The 18,820-nt window shown below is 41.7% G+C and overlaps 1 protein-coding gene across 4 annotated transcripts in view; it reads right to left on the bottom strand.

The window, feature by feature from the left end:
- Window positions 1-18,820, bottom strand: part of Rbm47 (RNA binding motif protein 47) — a 159,608-nt gene that overhangs the window by 22,389 nt on the left and 118,399 nt on the right. For all 4 annotated transcript variants that reach the window (XM_005391951.2, XM_005391954.2, XM_005391952.2 and 1 more), the window contains one exon: window positions 14,052-14,174. The gene's annotated coding sequence lies outside the window, so the exon portion shown is untranslated. The remainder of the gene's footprint in view (window positions 1-14,051; window positions 14,175-18,820) is intronic.

Here is an 18,820-nt window from a genome sequence, read left to right as displayed (position 1 = left end):
GGCGGGGGGGCGGAATTCACCTGCGCGCCCCAACAACGACAGGCAGGCCCCTTTTCTCTCTTAGCCTCATGTTAACTGAATGGCACGGCCCTTGGGACACCTACACATCTCTCCAGGACTCTCCTCCATTTAACCCTGAAAGCAGAAGGAGACAGGAGACTGGCCATTCTGCCTGCCCCGCCACGAGGCTGAGCCAGAGTTCATGCAGTTCGGGTCTTCACAGTGTTGACGCTTGCACCGACCGTGTTATGGCAAAGCACATCGTTCAGTGAGTGCTTGTGTTTGATAAACAGATGCAGAGCCAAGAGGCTCTGTTTTCCCAGGCATTTCTATCAACACATCCCTGAAAATGAAGCATTTTGCTGTGGGTTCCCAGGAATCCTGGCTGTGTATCACAAGAAGCAAGAAGCCACCTGCCAGAAAGGGGCGGGCTGGGAATTTTGCGGGTGTTTGGCAGTGGACCAATACCTGCTAGGGATCTGTTATCTCATTCCCCTTAAATAAGCTTTACATGCTGAGATTGTCTCTCAACAGGTTGATGGAGTAACGCCGGGGAAAAAACCGAAACGTGAAACTTCAGCACATGCATGCCTCCCGGGTAACAGGCTCCGAAGTTCTGCAAATGGAGTGGCTCCTAGTTTTGCCCCTGTCTCGGCTCCTTGACCTCAGCCTTTGAGGATCTGCCGCGGAACAGCAAGACTTGCAGTGGGCGGATGCCAGGAAGGAAGAAGCAGCGGCGAAGATTCCTATCTCGGAACAGTAACCGCGACGTGATGTAGTGTGTGCACTTCATCAAAGTCTGTCACGTACATTATCCAGTTTCGTAAAATCCCAGAATCTGAGCTGCAGAGGAACCTGAGGTATCATTCAACCATACATCCTGCAGCTCACTGGGCTCTGGTGACGTTTAGGGGTGATCACTCTGTGTTGTGGGGGCTGTCCTATGCATTATGGAAGATTTCTCAACACCCCTGTCTTCCATCCACTAGATGCACGATCACCACAGCCTCTAAAATGTTGTGATAACCACCATGCGGGTGGGATGGTGAACAGGCCAAAATTGCTCCCTGTTAAGCAAATCAATGAAAGTGGGTGTGGTGGTAAATGCTTGTAATCCCAGCACTCTGAGAGGCTGAGGCAAGAGGATCAAAAGTTTGATCCTAGCCTGGAAAATTTAGCAATTTGGTGAAACCCTGTCTCAAAACTAAAAATAAAAATAGCTCAGTACAAAGGCCCTGGATTAAAAAAACAAAAATCAAATCTATGATCGATGAACTGAGATTATACACACAAGAAGTAGAAGCTGTTTTACCCACACAGGTTTGATGTGTCAGCGTGACTCTCACTGCTACAGGCTGTTAAGCCTAAGAAATGTGTGACAGAGAGCAAGGGCCTACGGTGTCTGACACCACACTACTCATCCACCTGGAATGAAATACTGCCAATTAATTTAATGTTTCAAAGGAAGCAGCTGCCGCCACGAAGCCCATCAGGCTGACTCTGTGGTCTCATTGATTTGTCATCACTGGCAAACTGACAGGCCACAAGCACCACATCTGAAAGCACGCTAAGGACCTGCCAAGGCATCTAAGCATCTCATTTAAATTCAGACCTCTCTGGATTCACCGACACGTGAGAACTACTGACAATCTGGTTGGTAAGACTTGGGCCATTTTCAAACGTCACTACCGAATTCTGCTAAGAGTGCCGGAGGAGAAGACAAAACAATATTTGCATGTGCATTCGCTCACATGCTAACTGAGCAGCTGCGGCCCACAGCTGGCCTGGGCGTCCAGGGCCACAGCAGCAACCCCTGCAGAGTCCTTGAGGCTCTTAACCCAGCAAGGCAGGGGAGAAAGGGCACAGGGATGCTGTTACCAAAGACAGGTATTCGCAAAGCATGCTGGGATCATCTAGCAGGTAAGTAAGGGACAGAAGATGAGGCTCCAAAAGACCACAGAGCATGGCTGTGAGTTGTCCACATCTCATACTTTCTGTGGGAGATGATGAGAGCCAAAGGCCAGGGAGTTTCAGCCATCGCTAGAAAGCACAGGCTGAGTCCTCATGGGAAAAGCAAGTAGCTCTTATGTCCTAGTATTAATCAGATGAATATAAAGGGTTTTTTACCAATGACTTTAGGACTATTCTGCTAAGCACCTGGAGGTGTGAGCAGCATTTAAAAGGAGACAGCAGATAAAAAACCAAAAGGTCCAAGAACTATCTGAATCTCTATGTCTTGACAACCTTAGTGGAGCACCAGCCAGGCCAAAGCTTCTGTTGATGTAAACATCCCCCTTCCATAAGACACACTGTGTTCATCGTCTTTCCTAGGTCTTTCTTCCACAACTAAAGTGTCAGCTCTAAGAGAGCAGAGTCTGTCTCTTCTTGGTTGCTACTGGATCTTCCAATTGTGGTACTCCAAAGACAATAAATATTTGTCAAATAAATGTGTTGAGAGTTCTCCCTTAACAAGCTAATAGACATCAGCTAATCGATAACAGACACTGTATTTAGAGGACCCATTTTTGTAGGCAGCACTGTCCTAGGGACAATGACAGTGGGAAGGGTGGGCATATCACGCAAAGCCACATGATTATTCAGCACTAGGAGGCTACACATCTCCACTGAACAGTGATTGAGTGTGACAGCTAAGACAGTGGCTTAGCCAAGTGTACAGCAACCATGGACACCGAGTCAAACAAAACCCCAGGAACGATTCAGCCCTCGCATGCCCACGGGGACTGAGAATCTCCCCGTCTCTGAGAGACAGGTGGAAATTCTGCAAGATTACATGCTCTTTGCGTCCACTTAAACTTAGAATTAATTGTGTTACCATGTATCCTATTACTGCAAATACAACACATTTGAAAGGTTGTCATAGAATTAAAAATGGTTAAATTCAAACTCCATTGTATTGAGTAGCTCTACGCACAAGACATTTGCTGAACGCCATCATTTAACACCCGGGGCGACTCCAGAGGAGGATGCTGTGCTGCTCCTGCAGGTCTCGTGCTTCTGGAACAGTGGCTGTGGAGTGCGCTTCACTGACAGCCAAAGGAGAGAGCAGCACTAGAAGAGAAAGGCTGGCTCCGTGGCAACTGTCATTCTCCCTCCTGGGAAGAAGACAGACCAGGGATACTCCCTCGGAGAGCTCTGATGTATGGTTTCAACATGCTTGACTTAGAGGTAGTCGGAGCCCTGAATTTGAGTCCTGGCTTTTCAGTGATGTGGTCCTATGACACAGGCGTGTGTCTCGGTTACTTTTCTCTCATTGCTGAGACAAAATACCTGATGTCCAAAATTAAGGAAGGAAATGTTTACTTAGTTCACAGTTTGTGGAGGTTTCAGTCCATGCTCAGCTGGCTCCAAGGCAGAGTGGCACATGGAAGAGGGCAACAGTTCATGGCGGCAGAAAACAGCAAAAGCAGCAAGAGTAAAAAGGGAGAAGCACCAGAGAGCAAGCCTCTTCCCCTCCCTTATACTGTATGCAGGCTGCCCATCCTAGGGTGAGTGTAGCACTCACACTCATAGTCCCAGCATTGGACCATGAATCATTGAAAAATTCTAGAAGCCCAGTGCATGACTGCATGAGGTTTTAGGGGGACATCTAGACACAAACCATAACAGTGAGTTAAAGTCTTGGTTTCTCAGGACCCTCATCTGCAAAATGAGAACAGGGGCAGCAATGATGATCACTATCACACGGAGTGAGACCCTGCATGCCAAGGGCTTACACCGACACAAGCATAAAATCAGAACTAGATCAGGGTTAGCTCTTATCACCCTTTTTTAAAGATCACGAGATTGGGGCTCAGAAAGTCAAGTAAACTGTCTAAGGTTGCAGAATTGAGGTATATGTGGATCTGATAACAAAATCAAAGTTCTTTCTACCCTGATACTCTTTCTTGGGTTCTTCTTTTCTAACAAGGGGTTAGCTAAAGCCAGCATTAAATGCATAAACCACCCTAGTGAGCAACGGGCACTGGCTGGCAGAGAGGAGAGAGTGGAAGTGCAGACCCACCGTGAAGCCATTGGCACACTGTTCGCACCCCCACCCCTGCTCTGCCTCGCTCCCCTCTCCTCCCTCTCCTCCCTCCTCGCTCCCTTCTCCTCCCTCCTTCCTCCTTTCCAACATTCAGAGCTTTCTGCAAACTGCTCCACAGCTATTTCTGCCTTTCTATTAGTAGTTAATGGGTCTGAACTGTACTTCTAGAATTAAAAACCTATGGAATTAGATTCTTATGTGGCAATGTTTAAGGACTAGAATTCACATAATCCAAATGTCTAAGCGAGTACATGGGCCCATGAGGGGACAGTGTAGACAGTGGCTACATACCTAGGCTCCAGGATTGGGGGCCTTCATATCCTAGCCCCATCCCTGGAGCAACAAATGCACTCATACAAGTCATTGAATCCCTACCTTGGCCTCAGTTTTGCCATCTATAAAATGGTGACAATATCGTCAAGAGTTAAATGAGGATTAGGGGTTGGGGATTTAGCTCAGCGGCACAGCGCCTGACTAGCAAGCACAAGGTCATGAATTCAATCCCTGGTACCGGAAAAAAGCAAAAAAAAAAAAAAAAAAAAAAGCACTTAGAAATGTACCTGATTACATAAATGCTCTATCGCTATTATTTCACGTGATCAAAAACAGTGGATGTTTTCAGGGATCTTCCCTTTGTGGAGAATTACATAGCCATAGCTTAGAATTACCAGTTATCTGCCTGACAGAATAGTTTTACAAGGTTTTATTTATTTTTGTGGTGCTGGCAATTGAACCCAGGGCTTTGTGCATTGTACCCCTAGATTGGTATAAGTTTTAAACATTTAAGTTTAAAGAATCTGAATTAACTCCCAAATGTTTATGGACAACGTAAAAAGGAACTTATATAAATGTTACCTTTTCTATATGAAAAAATGCTCTAGACATTGGACATGTGAAATGTGTTAGGCCTTTTTAAAAACTAGTGATGATACAAAAAGGCAAATAATTTGTTCTCTTTTATATTTGCCCACTTTTGTAAGCATTGTGTTCATTTTTATAACTACTTAGTATGCCTGCACTGAGCTCTGTATCTATACTCGGAAAGTAGTAGGCCCTAAATATTGCCTAGGGACAATATTAAAATTATCAATGCAGCTGGGTGCATGACTGTAATCCCAGCACTTTGGAAGGCTGAAGCAGGAGGATCACAAGTCTGAGTCCAGCCTGGGCACCTTGGTGACATAGCAAGACTGTGTCTCAAACTAAAAAAAAAAAAAATTAAAAAGGGCTGGAGATATAGCTTAGTGAGAAGGCCCTGGATTCGATATCCAGAACAAGGGGAAAAAGTTACCAATGCAAGTTTAAGTAGGAAACCTAGGCAGAATATTCACAAAGCAACTTTTTTGTGCCAATACTTGAATATATGAACAGGCAGTTTGATAGATGATTATTTTTATTATAAAAATCTTGCATTGCAAAGAGATTCATAATAGAATCCCTATAGATAATAAATTCTGTGTGTTATTTAGAATATGACTCAATACATTGGAAAACTTATGTTTCTATTCACCCAATCATACCTTTCATATACCTTTCCTATTTATCTACATATTGCTAGACTAGTATACAAAAGTGTTAGTCCCATTTTCTTGATGAAGAAACTGAGAACAAGGCTGATCATGAATTTGGCTCAAAATCACAATTAGATAATGGTAAATTTGAGAGTATAATAAAAACACCTTATCTTTGGGTTGATGTTCTTCAGCTTACTTTCTATTTGGCATAAAACCAAATACAGACAGCTCAAAATTAATAGAGACTCACATATACTTTATTTTTAAATCCAAAATTGGTGTGTAAATATTGTTTTATTTGTTAATTTTCTTAAATTTCTACCAAAAAGAGAATTTTCCCTCATACAACTTTACACAATTATCATTGCTGTAGCAGTGTAGTATTAGTATTTGTGTGGTACTAGGGGTTGAATCCAGAACTTTTGCACTAAGCTACATCCCCATCCATTTTTATTTTTTATTTTGAGACTAATTCACCAAGTTTCCCAGACTAGGCTCCAATTTGCAATCCTCCTAACCCTAGCCTCCCTGGGTGCTGAGATACAGGCACGCACCACCACAGCCAGTTTATGCAGTAATTACAACGGTGTGTACCTGCTATTCTTTTCCTCCATTTCAAACTACATTAGTAATTTGTAAGTCATGGTTACACGGTAATCATACGGTTTGTTCTATGTCATATTACCCATGAGTACACGCTTCTGGGACTCGGCTCTAGCAAGACCTTCTTGTGGTCTGTCAAATTACACTATACAAGAATAACCTAGATCTCTATATGAAAAATGACAAATTGCCCATCATGAAATAAAGGCTCTGAAATAGAGTGGCATAGTCAAACATTAGCTTTGGTTCTGGGTGTGCCCTTCTGATTTTATTTGGTTAACATTAGTCATTTCGGTTACAACTATAAAACAGTATCTGCTCCCCCAGGGGGGAAATACAGATCCTGTTTAATGGTGACGCCTGGTAGCCACCAACCGGTATCTTAAGGCAACAGGCACACGGAAGCAGCATTTCCTCAGGCATACTCTCAACATGGAAGAAGCCATGGGCACTTTCTTCTAGAATGTGCTGGGAACACAGGTGGGAGCCACCACGCCTGCTATATGTGGTATTTTTGAAGTTAAAAATATTTTTGAAATATTATAATGATATTGTATGACAATATAACTGTAATTGGCTGTGTGAGAAAAAAATTAAAAAGGAAGTGAACTTTCTAATGAGAAACTGTGTCAAGTCAATATAAAAAGATGGGGGAGGTACTAGGTTCGGGTGAGGGTCCCCTCTTCGTGGGAGGTCTCTGTCCATGGCCAGGTGCCCTTGCTGGAAACAGGTCCCAAGTGAATCTGTTACTGACCACAGATCAGAGAAGTGGACAAATGTCTCTCCATATAGTAGACACGCTTGCACACAGGCATGCACGTACACACAGGAAATCCAAGGTCCTCAGTCCACTAATGTCACCATACATCTCTCTTTCCACACCGCCTTGGAGTGTGCCACATACAGGTGCAACATCCGGCACTGCTGAGGGGAAAAGCTAGAAAAGCCACACAATGTAGCCGGGGTCTAGTGGGGAAAACTACCTCCCCACCATCCTTCTGCCTCATCTGCCTTTGCTTTTTCTTGTTAAAAGGTGCAAGATTTATGCAATCAGAAGAAAAACCAGAGCATGTCTTTTTCTTGGTAATACTGTTCCCCCCCACCAATTCTCATTTAATATCCTTGGGTTTAAAATGGTTAATAAGTACCCCAGACTAACATGTGGGAACACAGCAGTAAAACTACCTGATCAGCTGTTTGTTTTAATCCTTGTAAAAATAAATCACAAGAAAACACTTGTTAATGGGTATTCACCATTTAAACAAATGTTGTAAGACATGGTTTAAAATTAGTAAAGGGAAGACAGTTGTCAATGAGAAAGCATTTATGCTAAACTTGTACAGAACTTTGGAGGTAGAATTAGCAGATATTTGGAAAAAAAAAAAAAAAGAGCTCCTTTTGTGTCTGAGGCTTGAAGATATTTATTAAGAGAAGAAGGAAGAGAGGGAAAGGAAGGTGAACCAGTTTTCCAAGTCTCTACAGTTTAACTAGGCAGTTAAAGTCAGCTGGATTTCCAGGTAACTACAGTGGTAAGTCCAAAAAGCAGTGCTTTGTTACAGAAATACAAAAAATATGCTCTTAAATTAAGAGAGGAAGTGAACGGAAAATTCATGTCAGAATTTGACTGAACCTAGAGCACTGAACTGTCAGGAGACTTCAGACTGCCCAGGTAGACTAAGCTCCTGGGATTATTGTTGGAGCGAAATCACGGCTCCTGTCTCCTGCGCTCTGTTCTTTCACCGTGTGCAACCAGAGTTAATATTTCAATTGAAAAACCAGTAAAAGGCTCCTGACCTGAGCTAATCATTTATTCACAGTCTCATGGGGGCAATGTTGGATATTTGTTGAGTTAATAAAATGTGAACTGATGTTAATGCTTCAAGCAAATACAGTATATACAAGTCTTGCACATTACTTTTAGAAAGCATGGCCTATCTTCTCCCATCCCACAACAAAAAAACATGAATTGCTTTAAGTTACTTCCTCTTTCTCTAAATTCCCTTTTAAGGCAAAGTGAAAATGAGAACCTGCAGGGGCCAATGCAGTTTTCCCCTCATAAACCAGGCCCCACAAAAACAAAGAGAGGGGTAGGTCAGGTCAGTTCATTTCTCATGGGTCCTCGAGATGGATTTAGCACTAATTTATTTGGAGTTTGGACACCTAAACACCAATGCCAAGTGTTCTAATGTTGAAAGTCTAATCGCGAATCTTGTTTATGGGGAGAATCCGACAACACTAGCCCGGCGCTGGCCTATCAGAGAGCAGCGGTGCAGGGCAGACCTTTGGTCCTCGGCCGTGTGCACATCTGGGGTTTCTTCTTCTTCCATAGTTCTGCAAGGGAAGGCTACACAGACCAGCACATTTCCTACTGGAAGCACACCGTGATTCTGTCCACCAGAAAACAGAACTGGGACAAGTGTTTTGGAAACATGGTTTGCCCACATAATCATTGCTAAGCTCGTTTTATTTCTCTGAAACAGAATGAAGAGTTTACTTTTGTACAAAAGGTGTTTTTCTCTAGTGTAGCCCTCAGTTCACGACCACATGCAGGGTGTCCTCTCTCGCACTTCCCAGTGCTCATGCCTACATAATAGGCGCACACGCGTGCACACACACATGCACACACAAAGGCCTGCGTGCTTTTCTTCCACTGTCCACCTCTAGGGTCCTCTGTGAGGGATTTCATAAAGCACATTTACATCCAGACACTGGCTGGACCCAACCACAGCCTCACTGCTACCTCAGACATTAGCTCCCCAACCGCTTTAGCTTTCCATCACCTGTCTGCTGGGAAACCACCCCCGCCTACACCAAGAGGAAAAATAGTTCTTACGAATGTCGAGTATGAGCGCTCATGTCAGGTGCTTAACTGCTTGACATATGCCTTCACTGAGGCTTGTGGGGTTGAAAAGTGCATCTTTAAAAAGAATCTTGCCCTTAATCTTACCCTATATTCAAAAATTAACTCAACACTTGATCTTAGCCAAAAGGCCAAGAAGCGATCAAAAATTAACTCAACATGGATAAAAGACCTAAGGGTAAGAGCTAAAACTAAAACATTCTTGAAAAGTTTCATGACATTGGATTTGGCAGTGATTAATTTTCTCCCTTCCTTTCTTCCTCTCTCTCTCTCTCTGTCTCTCTCTCTCTCTCTCTCTCTCTCATACTGTGTATTGAATTCAGGGCCTTTGACAGAACTATACCACCACTTAATTTTTTTTATTTTTATTTTTTGAGACAAGGTCTTATTAAGTCATTAAGTTACTCAGGTTGGGCTAAACTTTCAACCCTCCTGCCTCAGCCTCCTAACAACTGGAACTATCAAAAGCACAGGCAACAAAAGAAAAAATTGAATTAAACTTTCTTAAAATTTAAATATTTTGTGCATCAAAGGACAGGGAAAAATACTTTCAAGTGATTATCTAATGAAGGATTCCTATTCAGAACACATAAAGAACTCCTACAATTCAATGACAGAACAAACCAAACAAAACAACCAAATTAAAAACTGGGCAAAGAACTTGAATAGATATTTCTTCAAGGAAGACATACAGAAGCCAGTAAGTGCATGAAAGATGTTCAACATAAGCAAACCAAAGCCACAGTGACAGACCACTTCGCACTCATTCATACAGTTATCAAAAACCAAATGAAACAAAACCAAACCATCAATTCAGCCGAACAAGGGAAAACCAGCAAGTACTGACGGGTACATGGAGGAACTGAACCCCTTGTGCCCTGCTGGTGGGAATGTAAAATGGTACAGCCACTGTGGAAAATAATATGGTGGAGCTAAAACAAACACCTCCTCCCCTCAAAAAGGCCACACAGAAATAACACATAACTCCAGCAACTCCACTACTGGGTTCACATCAACATAACTCAAACAAATATTTGTACACCAATGTTCAGGGCAGTATTATTCATAACAGTCAAAAACTGCAAACAACCCAAATGTCCTCTGATGAATAAATGGACTCACAAAATATGCTCTATATAGACACAGTGGAATGTTATTCAGTCTTGAAAAGAAACGAACAAGCAACAAATGCTGGAGGAACTTTTGCTGAGAGAAATAAGACCATTACAAAAGGACAAGTGTATGATCCCATTTGCGTAAGGTGTCCAGGGTAGTCAGATTCACATGCAGAATCCAAATGGTGGTGGACAGAAGCCAGGGGAATGGAGGCAGCAACAAATAGTGACTGATTAATGAATACAGAGTTCCAGTTTGGGAAAGTGAAAAAGTTCTGGACATGGATGGTGGTGATGGTTGCACAACAGTACAACTTAATGTCCATGAATTAAGCACCTAAAAATGGTTAAAAGATAAACTCTATGCTCTGTATACTCTACCCTCACCCGCGTGAATGCAGGGAAAGTCAGCAGGTTTCATATATGGAACAAAAGGGAGGGAGTACAAAGTTTTCAATGGAAAATGGGAACACAATTAGACAAATGACCTTCCAGCCTTATAGCTTTTATCTTTAGGTTTGCAATTCAAATGGAAAAGAAAGACAAATGAAGACTATGTTAGCAACTGAGACTTTTTAAAAGCAGTGTGAAATGGAGGAAAAAAGTGCCTTCAGTGTTCTAAGGTTTAGATGAGGGCTAGTCTTAGGTCTTCACAATTTTATGTTTTACATTGTTCCAAGATATGCAATAAAAGTTAAAAAAAGATCAGTACTGAAAACTGGCAACGTCTGCACAGCAAGAAATCCAACAAATATGTAAGGAATACCTGCTATGTGTTAATATGCAAGGGACAAGCTTTGTCAAAGTCAGGGGACACTCTTATCAACATCTGGCCCAGATTCCATGAAACTGTTCAGTAGCTCAGTTACAGAGCTTTAACACTCCCAGTAGGTGTCAGTGGTAATGGGGAAGGATACCTAAACAGTCAAGAACTCTATTTTTTTCTTTTTCCTGGTACCGGGAATCAAACTCATGACCTTGCGCTTGCCAGGCAGGCGCTGTGCCACTGAGCTAAATCCCTAGCCCCAACACTCATGAACTTAAACACTTACTCCTTAAGTATGTTTGTTGTGTCCCAAAGTTTGAGAGCCTGATAACAATTCCTGATCAGTGCAGGTTGGCCTTTCAGTATGTATGCGTGTGTGCATGAGTGTGAGCGCATGTGTGTCCATGTGTGCATTTAGGGGTGGGAGGCAAGGGTACAGGGTGCAGGGTGGGGGGAGATGAGACAGAAATAATCTTTAGACTATACCACTCGAATAAATACATTTGAAACACAAAGGGTCTCCTGCTGTAAGAGTCTCTTCACGAGTCTCCCAGTCTGTCTGTGGCTTTGGCTTTCTTTGGGGATCTCACCATTTGGTATTTTATCCACTGCGTATGAACTGCAGAAGGCTAGTGCTGAAAGAAATCCTACAGGATGTCTTCAAGGATTGCCCATCACTTTACTTTTATATTTAAAATATAATTAAGTTAGGGCTGGGAATGTAGCTCCGTGGCAGAGTGCCTGCCTAGTGTGTGTAATCCCCCAGTGCATGTGTGTGTGTGTGTGTGCGTGTATGCGTGTGCGCACACACACCTCAAAGGAATGAAAAATTATTAAATTGAAAAAAATTTCCTAGTATTTATTGCAGGCAAGCAGCTTCACAATATATGATACAGTTCAGTTAAATGTAGAAATCTACAACCTTTACTGTTGTGTGTGTGTGATACACATATTACTGAAAAGCACGTTCGGACAGGGTTCCAGCTAGGCCTCTCCGTTTCAAGAAGCAGAGCTAGAGAAGTTAACTGACCTGTCCAAAGCTATGCATTTCTGAGTCTTTTCATAAACAATGAAAAGACTTTTTTTTTTTTTTTGAGGTAAGATCTCACGGTGTAGTCTAGGTTGGCCTTGGCCAGGAATGCCTGTAATCCCAGCACTCAGGAGGCTGAGGCAAGAGGATTGTTGGGAGTTCGAGACCAACCTGGGCTACAAATTGAGCTCAAGGCCAGCCTGAACTACATAGCAAGACCTTGTTTCCAAAAAAAGACAAAAAAAAAAAAATAGGTTGGCCTTGACTCATGATTTTCCTGCTTCAGCCTCCAAAGCGCTAGGATCACAGGTGTTTGCTGTTCTACCAGCTGAAAACATCTTCCTTTGTTCTCTTGATAGGAAGGGGATAGAAATGAACAGCTGTGGTAACAACAACTCCCAAGAGAATGAATGTGGGCCCACACCCGCTTCTCCCTGAAGTAGGTCCAAAAGACTGAGGAGGAGCTGCAGGGAAGGCTGGGAGCTGTGCCTTCTACTTAGTGCCTGATTTTGGTCAGGGGTCGGGGAGGTAAAGGAAGGGGAGAGGCTCTTATTTTTGAACTTTCTATAGAAACATTTATGATGTTAAATGTTAAACTGGCAATATTAGGTTTTCACATGTGCACAGTGAAACGAACATTGTCATACATGGTGGGTAGAGACAGATCGGAGAGTGAATACTGTAACGCTCGGTTGTGTATCTGGAACACAGCCTGACAACATTACAGCCTGACAGTGTTCACTACATAGTTCATTCTCATTAGCCTGATGATGCCATTTACAGAAATTCATAATCACAGAGGCAAAGATTTACACCTGAATTTGCACACTACAGTGGTATTTATAGTATAATGCAATGAACACAATAGTATATATTTATATGTAATAAATATTCAACAGTATGGAAATTTCTTACAAATTATGGCATAGCCATAGTCTTATAATATCTACTTAATGTTCTTTGCCATATTAATCTGCCAACTAGTATTTAAAGATATATGGGAAAATTAACCCAACCAACCAACCAAAAAAATAGGAATAAATATCACATTAACTGTACTTATCTTTGGATTCTGAGATTATGCCTAGATTTTTTTTTCTATACTTTACAGTTTCTCTTCAATTTTTTCTTTTTTTATAAGAAAAAGAAAATTTACAGTAAAAAAGAAAAAGCTAGGTCTCTGAGTCCCTGAATTCAATGGGCTAAATCTAAAACCCAGCATGGAGGGTATAAAAAGGAGGATTTGTTTGTTTGAGGCAATTACAAGGCCTGACGTATCATGCAGCCCCTCCCCAACAGAGGTCTGTGGCCTCCACCTTTCCCAGCTGGCTGAGGGCGGAGGCTGGGGCTGGGGCAGGCTGGTGTCCTAAAACCCAGAGCTAGAGTGATAGAACTAGGGTCTGTCTTGTCCTCCCTTGCCCGGGCACACCCAGGATTATCACCCACAGGATCACAATGCCTCCTACTTACAGACAAGTATGTGGCAGTCACAGGGTTTTTCTATCTGCTGTAATTCATGAATTGGGCAGTCTGACATGACAGTTGTTTTTACTTTCTGTGGCAGGCAAGGAGACCGGTTTAGAGAGGGTCTGACGACTGCTCAAAATCACAAGGTACCAGGACACTGAGTCCTAGTCCAGTTTGCACAGAGAACTCTTCCTTTTTATCTCCACATTAAAATATGGCTGACCTCTTGAGGGAATTAAGAGGCAGGCCTCAGGGGGCTGGGGATTTAGCTCAGCGGCAAAAGCGCCTGCCTGGCATGTGCAAGGCCGTGAGTTCGGTTCCCGGTACCGGAGAAAAACCAAAAAATAAATAAATAAATAAATAAAGAGGCAGGCCTCAGGAAACCAGATCATTCCTTGTCCTCTTGCTTATGGGAGCTCACAGGCATACAACAGTAGTTGCCTCCCTCACAGCCTCAAAGAGATGATGTGTATGAAGACATAAGATTGTGGGGTGAAAGCGGCTCATCACAATGTATAACTAACACAAATGTTGCCACATAAACATGCACCAGGTATATACTGACCAAAAGCAAACACCCTGGTTAATGGGAAAGGAAATTTCTGTTCTTGCTTAAGTGGAAAAGAGAAGGACTCCAGGAGGTGTACTCACCAAAACCACCAGTGTGATGGGTCTGGTTCTTTCTCAGACTCAGAACAGGAGTGTGCAGGCAAATTCAGACAGTGCACTTGGGATTTCTCTGTTCAGTTTTTGGAGTCCCGTCTGAGGTAAATCCTAAAAGTTTTTTTAACAAGAAAGAAATGTGTTACCTATTTCAATAGAAGTTTCATGCGTGCATGAAAAACTGGGGAATCATTTTCTCCAGAAAATGAACCACCATTACTCCAATAATCATGTTCTCCACAAAGCAAGAAATGTAAGCCTTTGCCCTATTTTTGAAGAAATGGGGAAGAGAGATAAGAAAATGACCAACTGATGTACTGTTTTTCCTTTAGAACACACAAAACTTCATTCTACACACACCATTTAGGAGGAAATACAGATGCAGCCTACATTCTATGTTTACAGACTACATAGCGATAGCAGTGAAACTATTTACTTCTCAATGCACCTGGTTCTTACCCAGCTCTGTAACAAGATCATCCCTTAACAGTGACATTCCAGGTAACACCTAACAACCCACATTACAGTTTGACAAGAGCTATGAAAAAAAAAAATCCTCTGACGTATTTGCACTGAACATGCAAATTACAAAATGTGTCTTAAAATTAGTTGTACAATATTGAGAAAATAGAACAAAATTTAGACACCTACATCAATCATTTACTAGCCCAGTGAACCTGGACAGGTTTATTCAGCTTTCCAGAGCCTCTATAAAGTGGAGATAATTCAAGCGCTGGAGATATAGCTCCGTGGCACAGCTCTTGCAGGGCAAGCACAATGCCATGAGTTCAATTCCCAGTACCAAAAAAAAAACAAAGTGGAGATAATTCAGAGAGCTATGTATAAAGCACCAATCTGGACACATTATTTGGGTAGAATGTTGAGTTTTTTTCTGTCTCTATAATGGTAAGTTAAATGTTCTTCCTTTAAAACGTACGATCAATTTGAAGTTATTAATACCTCACATGAGCCTCATTGCAGGAATTAAGTGCGATATCGCAGTCGCATTGCACACTGGCACTGTCCTAGCCATGCCCGCTCACTGTAGCCAGTCTAGCTCTCACTGCAGGCAACAAGACCTTCAAAGATCATACAATTTTGTCATAACACCCTCCATCCTTTACACACTTCTCCCACTGTCTTTAGAAAAAAATCAGGCCCAAAGACTTTCAATTTTGTGTCACTGTCCCCCGCACACAGGTTGTCCAGTGCTTCACACCCTTCCCATGCCCCTGCCTTGCTAGCTGGTACTCTTCTAGAAAGCCAGGCCTGGAGCCCTCTGGATGTGTCCTGTATCCCTGTATCCCTCTCAGCACTCCTCACGGCCCTGGGTTGACGTGTGAAATCGCTACACTGAGGTCAATCATGGTGGAATTTTGGGCAGTTTTCCATTCGGCAGCCTTACAGTCATTGGTCTAACAGTGGTCTGCTCACCTGCCGGTTTTAAACTCTACTAGGCTAGAACCAAGATCTGTGTCACAGCTGATGTGAAGGGCTCACACAATCCTAGTCCACTGTGAGTGTTTCACTGTTTAACTCATGTGAAGTGTTGTTATTGCTTATTTAATGCCAAGCACATATTTTTATACTGCTATTGGTAGTTAAAACCGTGTTTTTATTCAAAGGCTATTTTGAAAAAAAGAAAAAAAAAGTTAGGTTTCATAGGATAAAGATATGGAATGAAAAAATAAAATCACTTTGCTATTTCTATTTCTGGCATTTCTAGAAAGTGTGAATTCTCGTATCTGTAGTATATATCATCGGAGATAGAATTTAGTTCATATGTATGATACATTTATGGATTTTTTAAAAAGCTCAAATGTTTTCTGCTGCTTGGCAGCATGAAAAGAATTCTCAAAGGAAGCCATATGATTTGGATTTATCTCCTTTTACAGCTTTTGCCATTGACAGCAAATCAGCTATGGAAAAAATGATAGCATCTAAGAAGAGTGCTAGACTTGAAGCTGAAGATTTTGGAAGCATGCTTCCCCATGACATTCAAAGGGGATGCATCCAGAGTGCTCCCCAGCAACCTTCTCCAGCTATGCACTGTGTCCCTAAAGAGAGGAACAGAGCAGAGAAAGGCCAAGTCCAAACCAAGGTGAAATGATAATGTGGTAGGCTGGGCAGAGTCACAAGCGAAATGCTAGTAATCTTACTTCATTACACAGGCCCTGAGCTAAGTGGCCCACACACAGCAGCACGTCACTTCCTTGTTGCTACATCCCTGTGAAGCAGATTCTGCAGTTCTGTTCAGTACAGAGCTGACAGGACTGAGGCACAGTGAGGCTGCTGGATCGCTGAGGTCTCTTAGCTGAACGCAATGAAGCTAGGGTTCAAACTCAGGTCTGAGAACATCTGTGTTCTCTGTCAAAGAACCCAATTGCTTTGAGCTTGGAAGAGTGAAAAATTCAAATTTGTGCTATAAAAAAAATTTACAAGTTGCCATGGTTTGGATCTTAAATGTTCCCAAAGGCCCATGTATTAAAGCCTTGGTCCCCAGCCCACGATGCTAATGGAGGTGGAGGAATCTCAGGGCAGGGCGTTGCAGGAGGTCTGGGGTTACTCAGGACAGGCTGTTGAAGTGGACAGGGGGACCTTGACCTCTCCATTTCCTTTTTAGCTTCCTAGCCACAAGGTGGGCAGCCTTGCTCCACTATGTACCTCCTGCCATGATGTGCCACCTCCCAAACTGTGCACTAAAGTAAACCTTTTTTCTGTATAAGTTGATTATCTCAAGTAAGTGTTACAGTAATGGACAGCTGACCAATGTACAAATGACCCTATATGTATATCACTATAGTTCAGGGCTACCTCAAGGAGTCAGAATTAAATGGAAAACTCATAGAATGTCAAGATCCACCACCTCATAATTTTTTTAAGAGCCACAAATAGTCCATTTTAAACAGAGATATTTTTCAAATCTAAACTAAAGATAGAAGTTTAACTTTTGAGGTAAACAGTAGAGAATGTCAGATCCTTACACTTACAGGCTTTAAAATACCCAGAATTCCAATTTTTTCCCTGGATTCTGAAAATGCTGACATGTTTTTGAGAAATGAAAGACCTCATGAATTACACAAAGCCTGAAATTTTACTTTGTACTACTTGGTCAGTAAGACCTGATAAGACAGTTCTTTCTTCCTAACATTTAACAAAATTATCTACCTTTTTCAGTAGTCAAGAAAATGAACGTATGCAAATTCACCATAGAGGTATGATTTTTAAAAATAAACAAAAACTGCTGAATTTTTAAGTATGATTCATAGATGGTGGCTGTGAGATTATCGCTCCCCAACACCCCAGGGTTTCTGTGTATTGACATTTGACCCTTTTTATAATATGCACCTTGTACGGGCGAAACTAAGGCACCAGCTAGTTACTCATTAAACTTGGGTGCCCAGGGCTGACTTGTACAAATTACACTGCTAACTGCACAGTCTGGTCTGAGTGCAGAAGGGGAAAAGAACAATCATCATAGCTGTGAAATTCTGTCATATCGGCAGAATTGAACCACAAATTGCAGCAATTCATGCCTGACCTCTGATCTGTGAAGTGAGGGAGTCTAAACCTTTGAACCTCAGCTCTGAGTTGAGAAATAGCCTTTCCTTGTACTGGAGAAGATGGTCTCCAAGCCTGGGACTGTTGGCCAACCCCAAACCCACCTCCTCCAAAGAGTCGAGGAGACCAAGGCAGCAATGATGGCGACCTCGAGGGAAGACTTTGAGCAAAATGGCATTTTTAACAAATCTAATAAAACTAGGAAATTTCAGGGTGCAAATCTTTTTAAATGCACATATCAGACTAAGAAAAGAAACTCTGAGATAATGTAATTGAAATTATTGGACATTTAGTACCTAGTGATATGTGCACTCAAAAAATTCTCTTTATATTAATTGAAAACTAAATATTTTAAAAATTAGCTTTTCAAAAATAAATGGTACCATCTCTCATTTGGGATGCTTTTAGATAAACGTACTATCTAATCTGTACTATAAAGTATAAGCCCACATTAAGGACTCTTTGGAAAAAAGCAGTCATGGGAAACCAGTTATACTTTTCTTGAAACCCAACCTTACTTTTTGACACTAACAATATATTATGCTAATAGATAAATAAGTTAATACTGTATGCTAATAAATAAGTACAATCATATGAATTTTTGTGTACATGTTCTGTTGTACCATTGGTTCCGCATAATGAAGTTTTTTTTATTATAAAAGAAGAGAGTTCATTATGGGGAAATGAGTTTTATTTTGATGATTAATTTCTCCTTTGCTTTTTTCTTTTGAGACAGGGTTTCAATATGCAGTTCGAGCTGGCCTTGAACTCATTTTGTAGCCCAGGCTGGCCTCAAACTCACAGTGATCCTCCTGCCTCAGCCTCCATAGTGCTAGGATTACAAACATGGGCCACCACACCCAGCAATTAGTTTGCACTTTGAATGCTACTGAAATTATTTCATTTCTAGGTAGAATGGGTAAATAAAGATATTCAATTCCTCTAGGCACTTCAATAATATCTGAATATAATGTAAAATATAACTAAATTATTACATATAATGAAAGTGAAACTAGTTTTGTAGTTTCTTAAATAATTTCATTTCATAAACTTAATTGATGATTAGTTCAGAAAAATGATTGACACAAGTCTCCTTATAGCAGAACTTTTCTCTAGGAACTCCCATTATTGCTAGCATGTCCGTATTAATTATCATAACGCTAAATCAACTAATTCCTTATTTTTAATTACTACAC

This window comes from Chinchilla lanigera, unplaced genomic scaffold (genome assembly GCF_000276665.1).
Source record: "Chinchilla lanigera isolate Chin_1 unplaced genomic scaffold, ChiLan1.0 scaffold00042, whole genome shotgun sequence".
Taxonomy (NCBI): domain Eukaryota; kingdom Metazoa; phylum Chordata; class Mammalia; order Rodentia; family Chinchillidae; genus Chinchilla; species Chinchilla lanigera.
The sequence above is the reverse complement of the archived record's forward strand: the minus strand, read 5'-3'. Positions and strand labels throughout refer to the sequence as shown.